This window comes from Colletes gigas, unplaced genomic scaffold, assembly GCF_013123115.1.
Source record: "Colletes gigas isolate AHSC1104 unplaced genomic scaffold, ASM1312311v1 Colletes_gigas_Sc00021, whole genome shotgun sequence".
Lineage (NCBI taxonomy): Eukaryota > Metazoa > Arthropoda > Insecta > Hymenoptera > Colletidae > Colletes > Colletes gigas.
The window spans coordinates 2,460,256-2,480,888 of NW_025106650.1; the positions used below are offsets into that span (position 1 = coordinate 2,460,256).

Here is a 20,633-nt window from a genome sequence, read left to right on the forward strand (position 1 = left end):
TTACAATTTAATCAGAGAAGATACAAGTCGCTAAATTTAGAAAAGATTCATTAACCATATTATTAATCAAACATAAACTCATGATAGAAAGTATATAATCCCTACGTTTTATTGCGTTTAACTGATCGTAATTATAGCTGGACCTTGAACCTTCTAAACTTACTATCACTGGACACTCGCAGCACTGTTGCAAACATAACTTTTCTTTACAATTTAATCAGAAAAGATACAAGTCGCTAAATTTAGAAAAGATTCGTTAACCATATTATTAATCGAACATAAACTGATGATAGAAAGTATATAATCCCTACGATTTATTGCATTTAACTGATCGTAATTATAGCTGGATCTTGAACTTTCTAAACTTACTATCACTGGACATTCACAGCACTGTTGCAGACATAACTTTTCTTTACAATTTAATCAGAGAAGATGCAAGTCGCTATATTTATTAAAGATTCGTTAACCATATTATTAAACCATACTATTTGCAATTCATATTGATTAATTTTGTTATGCTGTGTTATATGTATACTCTAATGAAAATGACGATAAATTAATTAATATTATTATAATACCACGCAAAAATCTACGTGATTGGTTGTTCTTTGTTAATTGCATGCCGAGAGTATCGATAATAATTTCTCGTGCCTCGTCGAAACGGAATATTGAAATTGAATATCGAATCAACGTACTTTCCGTTTGTTTTTCAGGTTCAATAAGCAATATAGACGACGCCGAGTATCACTGCAATGAAACTGCAGTGCGAAAAGTTATCAGCGGAGTCGTCGGGGCAGCAAGCTCGGTCACATCTATCCAAGTGGCCAACCTTCTCAGACTTTTCCGAATACCGCAGGTACGTGCAACGAATCGTCGAGACGCTGAAATTCGGTCGCGAGTTTATATTTATTCCGCGAGAACGCCATGGGGAAACCAAAACGGAATCGTGGGGCCGACGATCGCGCGAATGACCATTTCGAAGATCGTCCTGCAAATAGATCGCTGCTCGAGAAATGAATATTTACGATCGACGGATTGGCAAAGAAATCTGCCAACGATCGCGATATAAAAGTGATCCTCGACGTACGAGCTCGATAAAGAAACTAATAAACGAGGCAAAGGCGATGGTTTCCGCCTCGTCTTTTTACGCGATCATGTTTCCTCCCTCAACATGGGCCACGATTTAATCAAAAGTTTTGCATCGAGTGTTTGAACTACGTTCGGGCCAAGGAGCGTCCAAGCCCGAGGAACGCTCATGAAAGTACGAAAAATATTAAAACGGCGACGAACAGTGAACATTTTTCGTTCCAGGGAAAACTTCAGAGAAACCGCGGCCTAAAATCGCTCGACTGCGAAATCGCATCGCTTAACCACGCAATTCTTATGCCTCGCCACGATTCAATATATCGAACCGACACGATGGAATTTTTAATTCCGCGCGGAAACCAGACCTCGCCCCGACCCGCAAACTCGACGCCCCATGAAACAATTACACGGCAGGTGTTTCCCACCTAGCAGCGATCGATGATGTTGCTGTCAAACGCGCTGGGAACTCCCCTAACGCAAAATTCGTCGGTTGTCCGTCTCCGAATTCGAACGTGACCCAAACGAAAGAAGATTGAACCCACGCGTAATCTTGGCAGGGTGCTAATTTACAGCTGGGAAGTATAAATCGTCGAATCTGCGGTCGATGGCGCGTGTGATGAAAAAATTATCCTAATTTACGAACGATAGTTCACGCTACGATTGCGTTGAACCGTGCAACTGAGCAATTGGATCGAGGGAAGGGCTATTTTGACTATGTTGACTTAGATATACTTTCAATCGTATTCGTATACTATTATGGTGACTCACTATAAGTGAAAAGAAACTTGTCTCTTGCAAATTTTTAATAGATATTATAAATAATATCACATTACACTTCTATGAATTCTTTTCATTTATTTTTACTAAATGTTGCGCTAAAAACCCCAGCCACTGTGATTTGAAGGATCAACTGTGACTTCATTGCACTGTCAATTGTAAATATTAATCAGACATCTGTAGAAAAAATATTGAACTCAGATTTCATAATTGGCGATTGGTTTTTGAACGTATTTGTTTGAAACTTGCGATTTGAGTAACCCTTATTTTCCAGGAACTTTTAACAATCATAATTCAGTGGCTTAACTAGAAATTTGTGCGACGTAGCGTCGCGATCGAACCTTTGCTCCCACGGATATCGGCAAATTATGTTATTCATGGTATCCAATAAAAACTGGCTATTTGCAACCCATTTCTTGCGAACAATAGCCGCCATGCTCAAAGAGTGACGTGACATTATGACCGTAATAACATCGGATAAAAAACATACAAAACCCAAGAGGCGATACCGATAAAGGAACAGATTGAACAGATTTCAAACATGTCACCTTTTACGGAACATAATATGCCGTGCTCGCAGCCCCGAGAGTATAAAACTATAATGAATTATCGTCCCCAATGTCTCTTTGATCTTTTAATCCCGCTTATTATTTATTTCCTGTCGATCCTGGACTGCTCGCGAAACGCAAACAGGGTTTATTTTCACTGGTTAACAATGTTATTTTGTATCTGGGTTTCTTGTATGTACAGACTGTTTAAATAAGAAACAATTTAACAACTATACTGTGTGTAAAATAATACATTTATACAGGGTGGTCGACTACCCCTGGGAAAAATTTTAATTGGGTATTCTAGAGGCCAAAATAAGACAAAAATCAAGAATACCAATTTATTGATGGAAGCTTCGTTAAAAAGTTATTAACAATTAAATTCAAATATTTCAAATCGTTCTGAGAAAATTATTTTCGATTGGGGGGGTCAATTACAATCATTTTTGGTGAATAGATATACCCTCGAAATCCTACCCACTTTCTAGAAAAAAATTCGAGAAGGTGTGAAATTCTTCGACGGAAAAAAAAGTTTCAAATTGTTTTGGAAAAATTATATTTAGTTACAGGGGCCAATTACAATCATTTTTGGTGAACAGACATACCCCCCGAATCCTACCCACTTTCGAGAAAAAAATTCAAGTAGGTACTGAAATTTTTATAGGAAATTAAAAAATTTCAAATCATACTAAAAAAATTATATTTAGTTACAAGGGTCAATTACAAGCATTTTTGGTGAATAGACATACCCTCGATATTCTACGCACTTTCGAGAAAAAAATTCCTTACCGAAAATATAATGTCTGACCATACCATTGATATGTTTCCCTGAAATTTCCTTGACGCCGAAAAGTGAAAAAAAAAACGTAAAACTGGTTCAATTTTCAAACGGCCATAACTCCTACAATAGTGAACGGATTTCAATGAAATTTAATATGGAACTATAGGCCATGGATACCTACAAAAAAGTACTAAATAAAATTTCCGTAGGACGTCAAACAAATTTATTAAAAATGAAAAACGATTTTTTAAGAAAAATCGACAGAGCCTAAATTTTTCGACGAAAAAAAAAATTTTTAATCGTTCTGGAAAAATTATTTTGAGTTGTGGGGGTCAATTATAATAATTTTTGGTCATTAGACATACCCTCGAAATCCTACCCACTTTCGAGAAAAAAATTCGAGAATATGTGAAATTTTTCGACAATATTAAAAAATTTCAAATTGTTCTGGAAAAATTATTTTTGGTTGCAGAGGTCAATTACAATAATTTTTGGTGAATAGACCTTCCCCCGAAATCCTACCCACTTTCTAGAAAAAAATTCAGCACGGGCGGAACTTTAAACGTTGATAATTTTTTAACGAAGCCTCCATCAACAAATTGGTATTCTTGATTTTCGTCTTATTTTGGCCTCTAGAATCTCCCATTAAAATTTTTCCCAGGGTTGGCTGAACACCCTGTATATGTTTCACTCTCTCCCTACTTTATATAAATCGACCTAGTATAATCATTATAATTGTAAGAATTGTTGCAATTTAATTGACGAAAAGATATCTCTATACATTTCGTGTAATTTGCCTAATACGTTCAGGAACTAAATACAAAATTTCTTGCAATATATAAACTAGTAAATAATTAAGTACTATTATAACCGCAAAACTAAAATAACTCTACAATCATGGGCGTTAAATTTAAATAAAAATTATCGTTTCCAAAAGAACAAATTAACATGTCTACAACAATCATCTCGAAGCAAAGATCGTCGCGAATTAAACGAAAGCCGTACCGTAACAACGAACGAAAAGCAATACTTCGCAACGAAACAGCAGAATGGACGCCGGCCCGAATAGTTTCCCATAGCGTTTCTCCGGAAGGGAACTTCCGAATCTCATCCATTAATATTTATCGACAACCCGTAACAATACGACGATGCACATACGCGCAAGTACGCGAACGTTGGCGTATCAACGACGCGACCCTTTTGTTCCGCGACTTTTGTTCGTTTTCTGCCAGCTACAAAAAGGATTACGCGTACATATACGTGTATATAAAAAGAAAAACTGCGTGGCCGCAAGCCGAATCTACGAACCGGCGTTCTTTCATCGAAAACAATGCAGAAATTTACGGCGTAGGAAATGCCTAAATATATTCCGCGTACCGGGATCGGGAAAAAGAGTGGCGGGTCAGCTTATCCCGACGTGAGTTCCTTTTCCGTTCGAAGGATAAGCGAACTGGGGCGAATATTTATTCGCGTTAGTTCCTGCGGAATCAAAGAATAGACCAACGGGCGAAATGAAAATTTGCGACGGGGTTAGACTCGTCTTGGGCGTGTTCCGCGCTTTTCTTTGTTCTTTCGTTCGCGGTTCCCTTGTCAGTATGCTTTTGAGGTTACTTCCGCCCGTGGATTCCCCGCTGTGAAACTGTTTGACGTAGAATTCCCGCGTATCGTGCGGCCTATTCTACGATTCGCAACCGTTGCCACCGTACACCATTTTCATTTCCCTTCGTAATCAGCGCATCCTCGAAAGCGCGCCGTTAAAAACCGTGTTTGGGTTCGAAGAAACGAAGTCACTGGGAAGCATTTTCAAAGAAATTTGTTGCAGCCCTTGTCGGGGAATAACGCGTTATTGATAGCGGGGAAGAAAATTAATAAGAAACGTTGAAAAATCGCGTTCACGATTCTAGGTCAAGTGGAAACAGATCCAAACGAATGGTTCGAACGTGGTGGACCTACGCAATGGCCGAGAATGTCACTGGGCTTAACAGATTACTGACCGATTTCAGAAATCTTCCATTTTGTATTTTTAGACGGGATTGATCGAGTGAAGCTAAGTGCCTTTTCGAACCTGGGGAAAACATAATTTTTGGTAGTTAAAAATAAGCAAATATCGGGCAAAGTTTATTCTAGGAAATATTACAGAATGAAACTTTATGACAAACATAGTGTGTGTGAACAAACTCGTGAGATTTCAGTTTATAAACAGAAACACGGAAATACTATCCGAGTCAAATACAAAATTTATCGATTTAAAGGGGATGAATTTTGAAACTGAAATACCATATTATGGAATATAAAATCACTTAAAAAGTTATTGGAATTTTCATCTGGCTTTGAAAATGGTCGCATGAATGGATCTAAAAATTGACCACAGCCGAGAAGATCTTAGGAAAAATCCCTTGACAACGTTAAAAGGGTAAGATTTGATAAGGAACGAAAGGGACTGTTTCAAAGGAGATTTTCGAAGAAAAGGAAGATGTTCTATGTGTATAGCTCTGATCTAGCTGATCATTCGTAGATATCAGAAATCCTTTCCCAAATACACGAAACCCTTCGAGCAAGTTTTTAAATACACTTTGTTCAAATTGAAACTTTTTAATATAACTTTATAATATTTTATAAGCAGTAGGTATTGGAAAATTACTTGCAATTAGTGTATCGTTAAAGGGAATTAAATAAAAAAATTCGTGCAACGTCCTTGCAAGTATGCTAATAAGCATAAAAAGCGTCGGTTTAATTCGCGGCGTGTTTTTCTTCAAAACAAAATTATAAGTATTGCCGGAAAGGGAACTCTTAAATCGTAGACGCGAATTGTCCGTGTGGAATTAATTAAAGAAACTGAAACGAGTGCATTTTAGATGAGACTTGTTTTCGTTGAGAATTCGAGGCAATGTGCGAATACAGCACCGGAGAACTGAGGGTTCCAAGCAGCATAGCACTCAGGCTGAAGCATTCTCATTTTCTCCCGACCATCTGTATTTTTAGTAGACCTTCAGCAGCAAGAACACTGAAAACAGTGTCGTCTATACATCTAAAAATATCGCATCACGATTCGCCCGGGAGTAGAACCGGAGAATCGAAGGAAAATGTGAAAATTTGCCTCCGAAAATATTAAAGAAAATAGCTCAATGTTTATCGGGGCAGATTTCAGAAACGGTCCTCGAATTCTGTATCACCGACGACAGGACGAAAATAAAGAATATTCCGCGCCTCGAATCGTATTCAACTGAATATTATTCCACCCTTGTTGAGACATAATCGATCAGGTTGTCGAAATTTTAATGGATCGAAAGAACCTGTCTGTGGTCTCTAAACATTTCAGATTAATTTAATTAGTTTACTAAGCAATCATTCCCGTGTCAAATGGCTAACAAAATTAAACGTAGGCTCGTAATGTTACTAATTATAAGTAGGAAAAAAAATTTTAAGTAGTGAATTACACAGAATGCTTTACAATCATATTTCGATTAATAGAACTGGAAAAGGCAAACGAAAAAATCTTTCGAAACAGCGGTTCAGGATATTTTGCTTCGTATACGCGCCGCTGAATCGCAAGTTCGAAGCATCAACATCATCCACGCGTATGGAAAGCCCTGTTTCCGGGATACAGAATCGAGTCAGCTCGTTTCCATGCATTCCTTATACATAGTCATGAACCTTTTTTACGTAGAACTGACCTTTTTCACCTGAAGTCGAGAATTGAATGTACCACCCAATAAGCGAAGTAAATGGAATACATCAGAATGGAAAATCTATTTCTGACTCTTATCAAAACAATTTAAAATAAATTTTGACGAATGAACGTTTGTCCATGGAAGCTCAAAGTACGGTACAGTTAGAGTCCGAATAAAGTTTCAAATCATTCTGAAAAAATTATTTTTGGTCGCGGGGATCAATTACAATCATTTTTGGTGAACACACGTATCCCCGAAATCCTACGCACTTTCGAGAAAAAAATTCTTCAACCAACACGGTAAAAATTTGCCAAATAATGTATTCTCGTATCTCTAAAAGTAACGTGGATAATTGTTATTGCTCTAGCCTGTATAGAACATTTAATTCCGCTAGTTGCACGTTAGCAGCCATCGTATAACGCGTGTAAAGGACGTACAGGTATTCTTAAGAGTCCAGGTGATCGCAATACTGATTACCAGGATTAGATATTCGTGTGAAGGGGCCGCTATCTCCGTATCTAGAGCTGCACCATTTTAGTCTAAATAGAGGCAAATTGCATATTGCCCTCGAGAGTGCATTATGCTGTAATTAACTGTAAAGCCATTATTACTTATATTGATACATAAGATTAGCTATGGATCTACGATCCTTCAGTCAGGCCAGATCCTTAGCCAGTTTTTGAAAAATATACAAATTGACACGAACTATTTTTTTTTCATTTTTCCTACAATAAAAAAAACGTTACCAACCTCGAAGTATGCAGGGCGTTCGGCCACCCCTCGGAAAAATTTTAATGGGGGATTCTAGAGGCCAAAATAAGACGAAAATCAAGAATACCAATTTGTTGATGGAGGCTCCATTAAAAAGTTATTAACGTTTAAAATTCCGCCCGTGCTGAATTTTTTTCTAGAAAGTGGGTAGGATTTCGGGGGTAGGTCTATTCACCAAAAATGATTGTAATTGACCCCCAAAACCAAAAATAATTTTTCCAGAACGATTTGAAATTTTTTAATGTTGTCGAAAAATTTCACACATTCTCGAATTTTTTTCTCGAAAATGGATAGGATTTCGAAGGTATGTCTAATGACCAAAAATTATTGTAATTGATCCCCGCAACTCAAAATAATTTTTCCAGAACAATTTAAAATTTTTTTTTTTCGTCGAAAAATTTAGGCACCGATTTTTCTTAAAAAATCGTTTTTCATTTTTCATAAATTTGCTTGACGTCCTATGAAAATTTTGTTTAGAACTTTTTTGTAGGTATCCATAAGCTCTACTTCCATATTAAATTTCATTGAGATCCGTTCACTATTGTAGAAGTTACGAACGTTCGAAGATTGGACCATTTTTATGGGGGTTTTCTCAGTTTTCGTGGTTAAGGAACAACTTTTTAAATATTCTTACAATTTATATATATTGTTCGCTAAAATACGCATCGTTTGCCTTTTGAAACATTAAAATCCTCCAATCCGTTCAGGAGTTATGATGTGTTAAACATATGCATGAAATTTCAGGGAAACATATCAATGTATGGTCAAACATTATATTTTCGGTAAGGAATTTTTTTCTCGAAAGTGCGTAGAATATCGGGGTTATGTCTATTCACCAAAAATGCTCGTAATTGGCCCCTGTAACTAAATATAATTTTTTTAGTATGATTTGAAATTTTTTATTTCCTATAAAAATTTCCGTACCTACACGAATTTTTTTCTCGAAAGTGGATAGGATTTCGGAAGTATGTCTGTTCACCAAAAATGATTGTAATTCACCCCCGCAACCGAAAATAATTTTTCCAGGACGATTTGAAATTTTTGAATTTAATTGTTAATAACTTTTTAACGAAGCCTCCATCAACAAATTGGTATTTTTGATTTTCGTCTTATTTTGGCCTCTAATTAATCCCCCATTAAAATTGTTCCCAGGGGTAACCGAACACCCTGTATATTAATATTATAACTACAAACTGAATTAAATATTCTAATCGAATGAAATTCAGAAATTTTTCGATAGTTCATAGTACTTACGAATAAAAAGATAATATAAGTCAGACTCTGGCAACGATAGACGTACTTTTAGAAACGTGCTGTATTTAATCTGACTGTTTAAAGGGTGAATCTAATTACTTTACATTCTATATTACAGATGTAAGATGGAACGGTCTAACAAATACAAAAATATGAAGTCTTTCCCCTAAAGAAAGACTTTCCTTAGAAAAGATTAATTTTCTAAAAAATTAATCGAAGAACGTTTCCTCCAAACGCAACTGGCGCGTCGCGTCAGTTATTATCCCGATAATCTTTTACGAATTTGTCAAACATACCCGATCGTCGTTTTACGCCCGTCGTGAAACAGCGGGAAATCGAACATCCCGGGAGCCATTCTTCGGATTTATGGTTTCGGAGGTTCGACATTGTCGTGGTTTGTTCGGAATTATGCCGCGGGCGATGCATACGGTCAGTCATAAGCGGGATCTTTTGCGGAGATAAGTCGAACTTGGAAAAATATTCAACGTAAAATATCGCTATCAGCCATATTCCTCGAATGTACGACCCCTCGTGAAATACACCAACCCGCGAGTTCATCGAGTTACACTGGGATATTGCGGTACCGATAAATCGATACGTTCTCGTTGGTCGAACGCACGGTTTTAAATTTACAGGGCTCTTCCAACAATAAGTGTCGAACAGGAAGACGTATAACAGAGAAGGGACGAAATTGTTAACCCTTTCGGTCCTAAACATTTTTGACATTACGATCCAACGGGTCCATTTCCATTCGCATTCCAACAATAACTCTTCGATAATGATCGCTTCGTATCGAGCTAATGTACAACCTGTATAAACAAACTGCAGACCATTAGTTTCTGGCCAAAACAATGTAAAAAATCGAGCGAAATAATACGAACGAAGCAATGATTTAGTTAAAAGAAAGTCAAGAGAATGTTAAAAAGTATGCCACACGGGTTAATAATTGCAAAAATTAGTTGCTCTGGAACGAGTTTGGCATAGAAAAATAGAAACTTATCAGAAAGAAAACGTTCAGATTTTCTTTGGAAGCCGATTCGGATGCTAAATAATATTTGATTAAATGGGAACTTAGCGAGTTGAGGTTCCGAGGGCATAAAAGTCTTTTGAAAAAGAGTTTACGGCGGATCCACGAAAGAGAAAGTCGGATCAAGCTTAACATAAATCCAAGAGGAAGACGACTCGGACTTAATTTCCAACCAGGAACGTCTCGACGAAACAAAAACTCCGTCTGTTACAAAAGAAGTAGCAAGTTCGTGGAACAAAGGGATGGAAGCTCACGATCCGAAAGTTGCTTCGCGAAAGGAACGTCGACGAACATGGCTACGAATAAAAGCCTGATAATCGTGCGTCTCTGTCGAAGCAAGCATTCTTCATCGCCCTACCGACGATTCTACCAAAGTTTCTGAACTATCTGATCCATTTTAAAATAGATAAAGCGTCGGATCGATCGTAAAATAAATTCTGGAATGTCATAGATTTCTATTACAAAAGCGAGAAGCGTTTTGTTTTGCCTTTAATAAATTTTTTTTTAATTTCCAGCTTGCCAATTGTTTTCTCTTCCTATTAGTAAAATTCGAATTTTTCTTAATTCCAGAACATCTGGAAACCCTTCGGTGTCTCTGAGGCTCTTTTCTCTAAAAATGGCAAAGAATTCGTATTTCCGTTTCTTGTATTCTCTGATTAAAGATCCCACGATTAAACTGCCCACCGTTGGATACTTCGACGGAACAGCCCGTTTTTTAATTATCTTCCAGTTCATGCTAGACACGAGGATCGCATCTAAAACCATTCTCGCCCCATAAAAGGATATTTTACGACGGATAAGAATATCGTTACGCGGCAAAAGGATAACGGGCGCCGAAAACTTCACGTCAGCGTAAAATATTTGTAAAGATAATAATAGAATATCTCTAGCCACGGTTCCGTATAACTATGTTGCCTGGATGAAGATGTCCGGATTAGAGTAACGCGGAGAAAAGTGATATAGCCTAATATGCATCACCGTCGCTCTTCCAACTTAAGAGGCTCGCGACTGCTAAGAATTTATCGATGCGGTAACCTTCTTCCGCCCACGGTGTATGAGAAAAAGCGCAAAGATGGCGCGAATTTCCGCCTTTGGTGGATTTAAGTTTGTTATTAAACTCGCACGTTTGACTTCTAGCCAAAACTGAAGTTGCCAACGAACTTCGTTCGCCGTACACGTGAACGAACACGACATTATTTACGGGCTTGGATTATCTTGGGAAAGTAACGTTTAAAAAGTTGCCCTGCGAACTTCGAATCGAAGCATCTTAATTAACGCGACAGAAAAACCGCTCTGTTCGACGCGAGGTATTTTTGAAATGCAAGAAGAATGGTCCCGCAAGCAGATACTGCGGTTAAGTAGAATAGCCACATTATTGGTCGGACGCAGCTAAAAACTGCAGCGTCGATTTAAACCGAATGTAAATGGTGTTCAAGTCTACGTGTTTGAAATCGTGGACTGTATAAATATGGTGCACAACGTTAAACAAGGTCCTTGATTCCACACTTTACAGTCCCACAAATTAGGTACACAGGTTACAAGAATAATGAGATTAAACACGAATAAATAGTAGTGAGTTTATGTAAGAAAGGACGGTATTATTGATCGCCCTTTTCGATTGAGATTGAGAATGTGAAAATTCTGATATTATGTATTAATTCAATCACATAATACCTTTGCAATTATATTAATTGCAAAGGATTTATGAGCTTGAGCCTTGTATAAAGAGTGTGAGCAAATTACATGAAACAATAAAACTGCGTGAGCGACACAAAGAAAAAGCACACTTGAACCAAATACGTCTGATGGTTAAGACAGTTAGCACAAGACTCCTAATGACCGCGCTCTTGGCCGCCGCGAGGTTTCGACCGGCCGGCAGAAAGATCGGTGCGCGCGCATATCAATTATGCGCAAATGCCCAAAATCGGTTTTGGGCGCATCGCGCTGTTAGCTGGGCCAGCTATCCTACTCGTGCACAAAGCGTGCTAATGAGCGTCGTGGTGGCCAGAGAATGAGTTAATTCTCAAACACTACGTTTTATGAAAGTTTTTGATGTCTTTTAAATATAGGAAAAACTCAAGAGAAACGATCTTTGAATTTAGTTTTATTAACAATCATCTTGAGAGACTAATGTTCATCTAATGTTCGCGTCCCAATTAAAAGTAAAGGGAAAAATCTTTGAATTATCGAGGTTCGATTGTATTACTAGATATTATTGCAGAAATCGTTTACTCTAACGGTGATTACGCAACTGTATAATGAAATTATTCTATTCGTGATAATGCACACCACAGTTAAGAAGATTAACCGGGTAATATGCATATCTCGCGTGAATAATAAAACCCGCAGACCGTAAACTATTATTATGCATTTCGGGGTAATGTTTCGGTGAAATCGAATATGACTTTCGCGCGCAGTTGGCGAGACTTGATACGTGCAAACGGGATTAGTTACAATCACATGGAAACAAATAATTGGAAATTATGCGAGACAGTTATTTTAAATTAAACAACAGGACTCGAATCGGTGACGCGCTAACTAAGTTTCGCATCAAGTAATTTGTAACAATTTGTCTGTATTACGATCTAGATGTACGCGATATGCAGGAAAGCTTAATTTATTATATTGTAACCGCGTTGAAATTGACAAATCGATCGATTAGTGAACCGGTGAAAGCAAGATTACTGAAACAGTCCGCTGGTACTATATCTTCCGCAGGCATCGATACAACAGTCTCTATACAGACAAATTGATTTAATTACAATAATCGATCATATACTGGATATATCACTGTAATAGTTTTTTAAAAAATTCGTGAACTCGAAATGTCATTAATATTTCTATATCTCGAGAAATGTACGTTTTCAGACGGATTTTCCCAAGTGCCTTGACCTGGATTAATTTAAATCTTGTGTAAAAAATAAAATTTTTTCTTGAATATTGTGGCACTTCTTTTGTCCAGCAATAAATTAAAAATTGCAGTTTTTTTCAGGCCGTATATCGTGCAACCGAGCAATTTTGGCCCGACCCCAACAGGAACATTCTACTTGTAATTTTTCTACTAACGAAGGTTCTCGTTAAACAGTTGCCCCGAGTTTCGCTCGAACCTGCACTCATTTTCAACGAGTCCATTAGCAAAACAATATTTTCCCACGGTAAATAAACAAGGCGCGCCGTCGAAGTATCGTATAGCAATTGAAAAAGCGCTGTTCGACGAGCAGCGCGTAACGAAAAATACACGCGATGTTAGAAACGTAATTCTTCTCGAAATCAAGCGTAGAGTTGTTGCCGCTTAGGTTGTTAGCCACGCCTGGCAGTATCATTTCATCTTTAAAAAAGCGATCGATTCCGTGCCACGACGTCGTTAATTATAACTCAACATCGCTACTTACGTGTTTATAAAAACCATATCAACTGTTACAATGTGCAGTATCGGGCGAATAATTATTCATGGTGATTAAACGTACCGTTAATGTAATTTCGACTGACAGCTCAGTTGCATAAAATAACATACACTACCGTCCAAAAGTTTGGGAACCGTCACACCTTTTAATAAAACACGATATTCATTTGTTATTAGATTGAAAGTAACCGTCTCTGAAAGAGTCTTTATTGCGGACAAAATTTCTTCGTTAATTTCTATTTTCTTTTAGACAAAAAACGGAATCGAAATTTAATAAAGCACGATAATAACGTAATTCCGATACGTAGAGTTTTTTTGTTTTTGTTTACTTCAGTTTTGAAAAGGTCATAATTATTCCCGGCACAGTGTCGTGTCCCAATTAAAAATTGTCGAATAAATTTTAAACAAATACGAGTTTAGTTTGTGGTTCACTGGTACGCGAGTACCGGAAAATAATTTTGGGAATAAACTGTCGTAATAAAATTAACGATTTGGAGATTATAAAATTGGAATATAGATAGAATATATTGCAGAACAATTAGGAACGATGCTGAATGCCCGTTAACTGATAAGTTATTCCCGGCAAACGCCGTAGACGCGATAACGTGTTGTCTGCATGCAGGCCCATCTCATCAAGCCGGCAATTCATCGAACAATAATAGCGTTTCGCAGCCATTGTATCATCGATCCACTAAATTATGCCAAGTTTCGACTAGACGTCCTACATTATCCTGGCTCTCGCGTTGAAAATACTATACCGATCGCGACGTGTGATTTATTGCAACAATGAAACCAATTTCCCTGCAAGCGACTCGATAAAAATTCTTTCCGCCGCGACAAAGGCGAGTGGATCTTCGATCCAGATGCTCCTTTTTTAATATAGTTATATAAGGAACATTGAAACGACACGGATATACAGAAGGAAAAAAAAAACCCCTGTACGAGGATATTGCAGCAGTTGGAGAATTTACGAGAAAGTAAACGCCTCAGTTATTGGGAGGAAAAATTTAATAAAGACCACGGTGGGCGGAAACAGTTCCAAAAGATTCAACGTGGCCAAAATCGTCCCAAATATGGAATCATCCGCAAATGAAACGCATGTTTATACGATGGTTAATTAATGCCGCGATTGGCGAACGCGCTCAAATTAAATAGAGGCACGGAATCGAGTTCCGAATTATGATAGTTTTGAATAAACAATGCACCGCAAACTGACCGCCTGCATTATGTACACGGACTCCAGGAAATCGCGAAACCTATACCGATCTGTGTGTTCCAAATAAACTGCAATGAAAAAGTTTGTAATTAATTTTCCCCGGTAACAGAGTTTGCTGCGTAGCCAGTATAAAACTGCTGGATATTTTAAGCATTTTATTTTCATATTGCAAAATGCATTGGAAATGACTCGTACAATTTATTATTGATTTAAAACCATAGCAAATTTTAAAATTATATATACAGGGTGTCCCGTAAATAGTGTAAGAACCGGAAATGGGGGGTAGCTGAGACGATTCTGAACAACAATTTCCTTTGCAAAAATGTCGGATGGAGCTTCGTTTTTGAATTATTAACGAAAAACACTGACCAATCACGGCGCTCGCCTTCCGCGCGCTCAGGGCCGTCCGACCTCGGAGAGCCACCGCGCCGGGTAGGTAGCAAGATGCGCGTTGAAGATACATCGAGGAACGAATACAAATAATTAAAAATACTACCACTACAACTGTTACCTAATTCGTTAATTACTACGTAATTAGTACTTAAATTACTAAATCGAATTTATTAATTATTTGTATTCGCTGTTTCCAAGGAAGAAGGAATAAAATCTCGGAATTTTTAGAAAATTAACCCTTCGCACCCGAGTGACGCTTCTCGCCAGAGTGTTTTAAAATTAAAACAAGAATTATTATCAGAAAATTAAAATAAATGCGGTAAGAACCATTTGTAACCGTTTGTTATTAAAAACTGTACTGAAAAAGCAGACTCCGATTTCTGCGTACCGAAACATTCCTCGAATGCAAAGGGTTAATAGAGAAATAATTGAAATTCGACTTACCCATTTATCTGCAAATTGACCTACTGCGCTGACAATAGAGCCCGGCCAATGCACCGCTGTCGGTCACAGCAAGGTCAAAAACCCCAACGAAAATCAGCTGATGGGACGGCCCGATCGCTGTACCTGCTTCTCACCCCGAAAAAACTTTACAGCACGGTCACTAACACTTTTCACTTTCACATACCGATGTGTTCCGTTGCACCCTTCTTCGATTGTTGTTCCTTCCTGGGTTGATAACGATGCCTGGATGTTGCTCCCTCCTGAATTGTTACTCCTTCCTGAATGGTTGTTGCTCCCTGAATTGTTGCTCCTTTCTGGATTGTTGCTTCTTCGATCCTTGCTCCCTTCAGGATTGTTGTTCCTTTTCGCTGGGATAATGGGCGCGATACGTGCGGGCGGCTTTCTTCGCGTTCCCCTTGGAGTCCGCGAAAACGAAGAACGAACGATAAGGGTATTCGGCCACGATAATTTTCATTTAAATTTAACACTCATGATCGTAGAGTTATTTTAGTTTCACAATTTTGACGTTACTGATTTACTTTGTACGAGACACACGCTACAATTTTCCAATTATAATAGTACCTAATTATTTACTAGTTTATAAAATGCAAGAAATTTTTTATTTCGTTCCTGAACTTATTAGGAAAATTACACGAAATGTATAGAGATATTTCTTCGTCAATTAAATTGCTAAAATGCTTACAATTAAAATGACTATACTCGATCAATTTATTTAAAGTAGGGAGAGAGTGTAACATATACAGGGTGTTCGGCTACCCCTGGGAAAAATTTTAATGAGGAATTCTGGAGGCCAAAATAAGACGAAAATCAGGAATACCAATTTGTTGATGGAGGCTTCGTTAAAAAGTTATTAACAATTAAATTCAAAAATTTCAAATCGTTCTGGAAAAATTATTTTCGGCTGCGGGGGTCAATTATAATCATTTTTGGTGAATAGACATACCCCCGAAATCCTACCCACTTTCTAGAAAAAAATTCGACAAGGTGTGAAATTCTTTGATGAAAAGAAAAATTGCAAATTGTTCTGGAAAAATTATTTTCGGCTGCGGGGATCAATTACAATCATTTTTGGTGAATTGACATACCCCCGAAATCCTGCGCATTTTCGAGAAAAAAATTCAGTACGGGCGGAACTTCAAACGTTAATAACTTTTTAACGAAGACTCCATCAACAAATTGGTATTCTTGCTTTTCGTCTTATTTTGGCCTCTAGAATCCCCCATTAAAATTTTTCCCAGGGTTGGCCGAACACCCTGTATATAAAATGAAAGGCCTGACTCACTGACTCATCAACGCCCAGGACCAGCCCTTGGATATACAAAGCAAATGTTTTGCACAGAGGTTTCCTTTATGATGTATACAAGGAATAAGAAAGGATATTCCGTGGAAATTCAACCCCTAAGGGGGTGGAAACGGGTTGCAACGTTTGTATGAGGAATATTTTATTTGTGGTCGGATTCACTTGAAACTTGGTCTTAATGCTCTTTGACATGATTAATCAAACACCTGTTTCGGCATTTTAAGAAGTTCTACCCTTAGAGGGGTGGAAGGGGGTGCAACGTTTGTATGGAACATATTTTGTTCGTTGTCGAATTTGCTTCATACTTGGTCTTAAAACTCTTTGATATAATTAATCAGACACTTATTCCGGTTTTTTTTTAAATTCAACCTCTGAAAGGGTGAAAAGGGGTTGTAACGTTTGTATGAGGAATACTTTATTTGTGGCCGGATTTGCTTCAAACTTGGTCTTTATGCTCTTTGATATAATTAATCAAACACTTATTCCGGTTTTTTAAAAAATTCAACCTCTGAAGGGGTGAAAAGGGGTTGCAACGTTTGTATGGGACATATTTTGTTCATTGTCGGATTTACCTGATACTTGGTCTGAATGCTCATTGATACACTTATTTCACATTAAAGTTGCCTTATTTCCGTAAATGGATAGAAACTTCAAATTTAACATGTAAGTACATAATTATTATCTTATCGCTAAACCGTTGCAATGGTGTAAATACGTCTAAATATCGTTATGGGTGTCGTTATGAAGGTCTTTTGGGACGTTAATTACGAAAATGGTATCAATTTTGAAATGTAAGATGGTGAAATGACACAAAATTAAAACTCTATAGAGGTGAATGGGGGCTTAAAAGGTTTTATGCAGAAACAATACCTATTTCCGAGGAAACTAAACGGTTTCCTGTGCGAGCGAAGCCGCGGACAAAAGCTAATAAGATATAAAATCGTACAAAAGTGGAAATATTGTTCTATAACATGAAATTTATTGGAAATATTTTTTAATGATTTTAAAGTTAAAATTAATATAAAAATTTGAGATATGCTATATGGAGACCGTGTTATCGTAGTCGTGATTTCAGAATACTGTTTTATAGGAGATTTTCCATTGGCTCTATTTTTAAAGGTCACTTGGGCGAGTTCCTTGTTAGTAGACTCAAGAACAATCGATGCTTGAACTTTAGCAACTTTCTGATGTAGAAACTCGCCAAAGAAAACGCGAGACAAAGTTCTATGCGAAAACTGGTCATCTATCGTTAAGGAGAAATTGCGAAACAGAGGGGAACAGAAGTGACAAAAGTGTTTTCAAACGACTCAAATAGCAGCCACTATATTATTTCTTCCCAGCCGGTTCCAAAGATAAAAGCGTCGAATTGTTCGAAAAACAGAAGCGAAAAGCGTTAGAGAAACGCATAAAAATCTTGCGAACACGGCGACGACAAAACTCGGATTAGGCTGCACCAATAAGTGCTTGCACGAAGTTTCTGCAGTTTATAGTTACTCCGAAAGTTTTTGAACTAGATAAGAAGACCCAAAAGGGGGACTGAACCAATTATCGTAAGTGGTTCCAACGGGAAGCAGATACAAAAGGTCGTAAAACTGTTAAAGCTACGTTGCTAACGCAATCAGCTTAGACCTCGTCTCTTTATCCGACTAAAATTGCAAACACGAGTAACAGACTGAGTAAAAATCCTCCGGAAGCTCTGAAATCCATTATTAAATAAGCATTAAAACCGTTGATACGATCAAAGGGATAAGTTGTCGAAAAAATCGGAAAAAATAATTAATCGAAACTGTATTTCGCCTCGACAAAATCGTTTGAATTTGATCAACTGAAAATGGTTGGTAATTTTCCCCTGCGCGAAGAATGATCTAGACGAGAGTGTATTCAAGAGCCGAAGAGAAAAATAAAAAATGAGATCTTGAAGAGCGTCGGGCAAAGTTCGGAAGCGAGGTATTTTTCTACGTAGGTTCTTCAAAGGCGTGAAAAAATTACTACGAAACGAATATCGAGCACTTAAATTCTTAAAAGGCGGATCGACTCGTGCAAAGAAACATGTCGAAAGAAAATGTCAAGCTGCGCCGTGCAGTATTTTTTTCAAATAAAGTAATTCTAAGAAAATAGACTTCCACTCTTCTCTATAGTCGTCTAGGATGAACTTGTAACCTAGTTCGGTTTATTGAGTCACCGTATGCAAGGTGTATACTCTCGAGTCAGGCTATTATCTTCGAAAGCGTCAAGAAAGGTATTACGAAAAGATTTTTTATTCGAAAGTAGATTATAGAAGCGCTTGTTACATAAGTTATGAGGCCCAAAAAATTCTACGGACATTTTTGTAATTTTTAATAACCCTCGGTGTTTGTAAAAATGTTTATTAGAAACGTTTTTCATATGTTTCGAATTTAAAGCATTTATAAATCACATAAATTCAGAGAATCGTTTGTTATAAAATATTCATAAGTTTTCATCAGAGATAATAAAAACATATGTTGATGTATTGTTGCTCGTATATTCGATTATTATAAGGGAAATATGACTGTGCAAAATTTAAAAATTGAGAGAATTAATTGTAAATATTGTTGGATTAGAGAGATTAATTATGCCCCAATAATTACGATAAAAAATGAATCGAAAATATAGAATAAAGTTTGTTCGTACGACACTTGGTTCCCGAGATAAATAAATTTGAAAATTTCTCGGATTCAAGTGAAACAGAATACGATTTCCCTGGCGCGTCTGACTACGACTCGATATTTCCACTTGCTCTCGATATAAAATTTTTCAAGTCGATTTTCTCGGAAACGAAGCCTCTTATAAAAAATGTACTCTACGTTTTCCACTCATGTTTTGACCTAGAATCATTCTTTCCTTGGAACGTTCCGTAAAATCTGCTCGGAAATCTGCGAAGTGCCCTGAATATCAAACCTTAAAAGTCGCACGTGAAATTGTATATAAAAGGTAATACACGCGATTTTTTAAATTTATGGGGCTAAATCGCGATCGATCAGTCTTACCATCGACTGGAAGTTGTCGTATCGATCGTCGTAAACTTTTGTTTCGAGATATGGGAGCTCGAGAACGATCGACTGCGTCCGTTTATTCCGGTTTTATCGAGGTCTCTAGAACCGGGCCGTCAATTTCGCGCGGTTTGGGCGCAGCCGGTCCGTTTCAATTAACGGTAACGTTGTTTAGCCTCTTCACAAAGAGATTTGCAATCTCCCAGCGACCTCGGGGTGGGACTGCTGGTAAAAATGCAAACGTCCTGACGCGAGGACAACCTAGCCGTGCGTTATACGCGGTTACTTTAAAGTTAACCACGGGACAACGAGGCTATTATTGTAATGCATCCTTAGATCCTTGGAATCTAAATCCCTGAACGACTAATTTTTAAATTAAAAAAGTCCAACCAGGCGTGTAAATTCATTTTACTTACCGTACGCGGGCTCTCCCTCGTTGGATGTAACGAAAACAGACGCCATTTTGCGACATATTCAACTTTTCCCTTTATAGTCGGTGTAGTTCACGGAACATTAAATGTCTTCGTTGCTAATGGTGTTCCGCTGCTTTTAGAACGCCTTTCCTATCTTCGAGCGAAGCAATCTTCTTTGCATGTCTGTAAAATAAAAGTAGAAGTAGAAATAATCGTCGTAAAGATGCCTAGTAATTATCGGTTATTTTAGAGAATGAGTATAGATATTTGTACTTTAACAGTTATTTGGAGATAAACGGTCCCCCGAGGGATCCACGATAATTCCTTGAAGAGAAAGCTTACGAAGAAGTACAAAATATATGATCCGAATGAAACAGAAATGCTTCTTCCGATGCTTAACAGGGGGCCTAATTTCCCACGAAATTAGAATGTTAATGTACAACGTGCAAAGGTCAGAATAATTAGGCCAGTGCTGCAACGAAGTACGCTCCTCTCACGGAAAAGAAATGTTTCGGAT

The 20,633-nt window shown here is 37.6% G+C and overlaps 2 protein-coding genes across 2 annotated transcripts in view; one reads left to right on the forward strand and one right to left on the reverse strand.

The window, feature by feature from the left end:
• Positions 1–718: 718 nt before the first annotated feature.
• The window catches only part of LOC122400956 (metabotropic glutamate receptor 8-like), a 65,203-nt gene continuing 45,288 nt past the window's right edge, over positions 719–20,633 (forward strand). Inside the window, exon 1 of the mRNA XM_043402753.1 lies at positions 719–856. The gene's annotated coding sequence lies outside the window, so the exon portion shown is untranslated. The remainder of the gene's footprint in view (positions 857–20,633) is intronic.
• LOC122400957 (COP9 signalosome complex subunit 7) overlaps positions 20,205–20,633 on the reverse strand; it is a 51,761-nt gene continuing 51,332 nt past the window's right edge. Inside the window, exon 5 of the transcript XR_006259406.1 lies at positions 20,205–20,299. The gene's annotated coding sequence lies outside the window, so the exon portion shown is untranslated. The remainder of the gene's footprint in view (positions 20,300–20,633) is intronic.